This window comes from Belonocnema kinseyi, chromosome 5 (genome assembly GCF_010883055.1).
Source record: "Belonocnema kinseyi isolate 2016_QV_RU_SX_M_011 chromosome 5, B_treatae_v1, whole genome shotgun sequence".
Taxonomy (NCBI): domain Eukaryota; kingdom Metazoa; phylum Arthropoda; class Insecta; order Hymenoptera; family Cynipidae; genus Belonocnema; species Belonocnema kinseyi.
The window spans coordinates 78042180-78045977 of NC_046661.1; positions in this window are offsets into that span (position 1 = coordinate 78042180).

A 3798-nucleotide genomic window follows, 5' to 3' on the forward strand; every position below is an offset into this window, starting at 1 on the left:
ATATATCTAGTCGGGAGTGGTGCTGACTGAAACCAGATGATTTGGAGCGATTCGCGCGCCATATGTTGGTCATTCTAAGGACTTATTGAACTACCCTCGTATTTTGATGGATTTCCAAATTCATCATTTTTAATAGCAAATATCCATCTACAATCTACAATATTTTTGTTTTCAGGCTTAGTTACCAATGACCAGGTTTTATTTATTAAAAGAGAATTAATTTCATCTTTCATGACTTGTTCCCATTGAACTCTATCATCCCTATTTTGAATTTCGTGATATGAAATAGGAATTTGGCATACAACTGACTGAGCACACATGAGATAATCATCTAGAAAATCATCTTGATTATAAGAAATAGGAGGTTTACTTTTAAGTCTATCACTCTTTCTCTGCTCTGAGGATAATTGTATTTTACTTTGTCTTTCTTGAGATAGAGGCTCTGTGTGTTAATCTGTTTCGGTTACAAATTTATTATATTCGCAATCCATTTTAGCATTTTTGCATGGACTTTCATCTACCATTGTTTTAAATGTATCTGATTTATCACTATCAGATTTATGAGACTCTACTACTGATTTTGACACCTTGTCATAATTATCAGTTTTATCATAGGAGTTTCCAGAATTAACACCTTCAGGCTTTCCTATCGGTCTGGATTTCAAGAAATTCGTCTCATCAACAATGACATCCCTAGCTACCATGAATTTTTCAGTTTCCACATCCCAAACTTTGCATCCAATCGGTTCATACCCTACTAGAATACCCTTTAAAGACTTATCGTCAAAATTTGTTCTTCTAGTTTTATTGTGAATATAAACAGTAGAACCGAAAACTCTCAAATATTTCAATTGAGGCTTTTTACCGTGCCACATTTCAAATGGTGTTTGATCTACTTTTAAAGCTTTAGTTGGAGTTAAATTAATCAAATATGCAACAGTAAGAACTGCTTCACCCCAGAAATGTTTTTCTAAATTAACATCTGAAATCATTGCACGAGCTTTTTCAGTTATCGTTCTAATCATGCGTTCTGAAACACCATTTAATTGAGGGGTTCGTGGAACTGTCAAATGATGACTGATACCTTTTTCCACACAGAAGCCTCTCATCTCATTAGACAAATATTCCCTACCATTATCGATGTACAAAATAACAATCTTTAAATTGAAATGGGTCTCACTTTTGGCAATATAATCTTTAAACACAGAAAATACGTCAGATTTGTAAGTGATTAAATAGGTGACACAATAATGAGTGTGCTCATCAATGAAACATACAAGATAATGTTTATTTTCAATCGTTGGAGGAGTAATTGGACCACAAAATCTGAATGAGCAATAAATAAGGGAAGTTTAATATGATTTTTATCTTTAGCCTTTTCAGATGGTAATCGTGCTAGTTTACCGTTTATACAGGCTTCACACAAATTATCATCAGGTATTACTTTATAAATTTGTCCAATATCAAGAAACATTTGTTTATTCTTCAATTCTATGAATTTAGATTTTCCCATGTATCCCAAACGTTGATGCCACAATTTATAATCATTAGATTTCACATTATATGCTTGAATATCAGCATTACCTTTTTCCAAATTCACTATGAAGTCGATACCAGTTAAATTACCCAAAGGCTTACCTTTTATCATGACCTTACTACCTTTGTGAATTTAAACTCCGTGTTGATCGGACGTAATTGTCATTCCTGATTGCTGCATTTTCTTAACAGAAAGTAAATTATACGGGACTTCCGAACAGTAGTAAACATCTTCTAGGACTCCATTGATGCCCATGTTGCTGATGACATTGAGTTTACCCTTTTTAGTAGCTGTTATAAAAGATCCATTCTTAGCTACTGAAATTTTCAATGGAGGCTGCAATTCAATGAAATTTCCAGTCAGGTCTTCCCTGTTTATAAGATGGTCCGACGCTCCTGAATCAAAAAGAAATGTAATTTTGTTTCCCTCTTCAACAATGTCAAAATCTCCAGCCATGAATGCAAATCCAGAGTTCACGTCGTTAGATGTTGATTGTTCATTCATTTGCACAGTGTGAACTACCCTATTTCTCTCATTTTGGTACTGTAATTGCCTTTGCAATGGAAGCAATTTTTCTTAATATGCCCTTTCCTGTCACAATGATGACATTTGACATTATTCGCTTGTTTATTTTTATTAAATTTTCCTTTTCCTTGGTGATGATCATTGTTCCATGATTTCTTGAATTCAAAATTGTTCCTTTTGTTCGTAGAGTCATCAATTTTGTCTGCGTGAAGCACTTTTGAACTAGTATCACTACTTTCGTGTCTTAGTTTAATTTCATGGTCCAAAAGTCTTGTTTTAACAAAAGCTAAAGTTAGATTGTCTTCAGATAATGTTTCAATCGCTGTTATGACTCTATCAAATGCTGTAGGAAGCGTCAGTAATAAATGTGACACTTTGTCAGTCTCTTCTAGTTTGGCTCCTGCTGATAATAAGTCATTGATCAAATCATCAAAGATGGTAAAATGTTTGATCAAAGGTGTATCGCCTTGTAGCTTTAATCCCAGCAATCTTTTTCGTAATGCCAATTGTGTAGCAAGGCTTTTCCTTTCATAAATGAATTCTAAATTGTGTAGAATTTCTTTTGCAGTAATGTCTGTTTTTGCAAAACCAAGGAATGAATCTGTTAAATATTCCACAATCACATTCTTTGCGGTTCTTTCTGCTTTCTTCCACTCATCGGTCACTGTAGTTGGGATTTCGTTATCAATGACTTTAATTACGTCAAGTTCCGTTAAACAAGCTCTAATTCTTAATTTCCACGCACTATATCTATCACCTTCGAAAGCTTTAATGTTTCTTCTCGCTTTCATGTTCTCCATTGTCACTTGCACTAAGCACTTCACTAAAAAACGAAGTTTTCTTTTAGTTTTCTCACATTTAATTTTCACACACACACACACACACACACACACACACACAATAAACAACTAATATAAATTTGTAACTGGGCCCATAACCTATTGGATAAATGGTTATGTAAAAACAAAACTATAACTAACATTAAACAATCAACTTTTATTCAAGGCACTTGGAAGGTAAGTCTTTACTCTTCAAGAAGCGAATCTAGACTAAAAACTGAACGTGTCAAAACCACATATTCCACATGCACATACCATACACATTTTCATCCATGGTTATCGGTTATATTATATACAAATGATTCATAGCTCTAGAGATCTCTCTACTAGACCTCCCAGAATACATGACGTGAAATATATCACTTAAATACTAACAAATGTTAAATTATATTTTTGCCCTATAAACATTTTTAACTATTGAAATAATCCAACAAAATTTTAATTTTGATCATTAAAAAAACAATTTTTCAACAAAATACATGAATTTTCAACTAAAAGCATCACATTTTCACTAAAACTAAAATTTTTAGTTAAATTTACATTTTAAACAATGAACGTTTTAACAAAAACAAAAAACAATCTTCAACAAAAGTGATGATTTTCAACTAAAAAGATAATTTAAAAAAATAGGAGTTTTAAATTAACAGTTGAACAAATTAATTTTAGGCAGAAAAAAAACAATAAATTTTCTACCAAATACAGTCAAACTCTTCTATAGCGCCGATTTGTGGGCTGATGGTGGGTGGGAAATAACTCAATATAGCCCGCTCTGCTTTTGTTTGTCCCCGCCTGAGTGCTCGTGTGAGCTACAACCGCAGATCCCGCGCAACCCGCGAAGCTCCTGTTACACCTACCTGCGGTGCGGCATCAATTCTCGGAAGGGCTATAGAAGGGAGG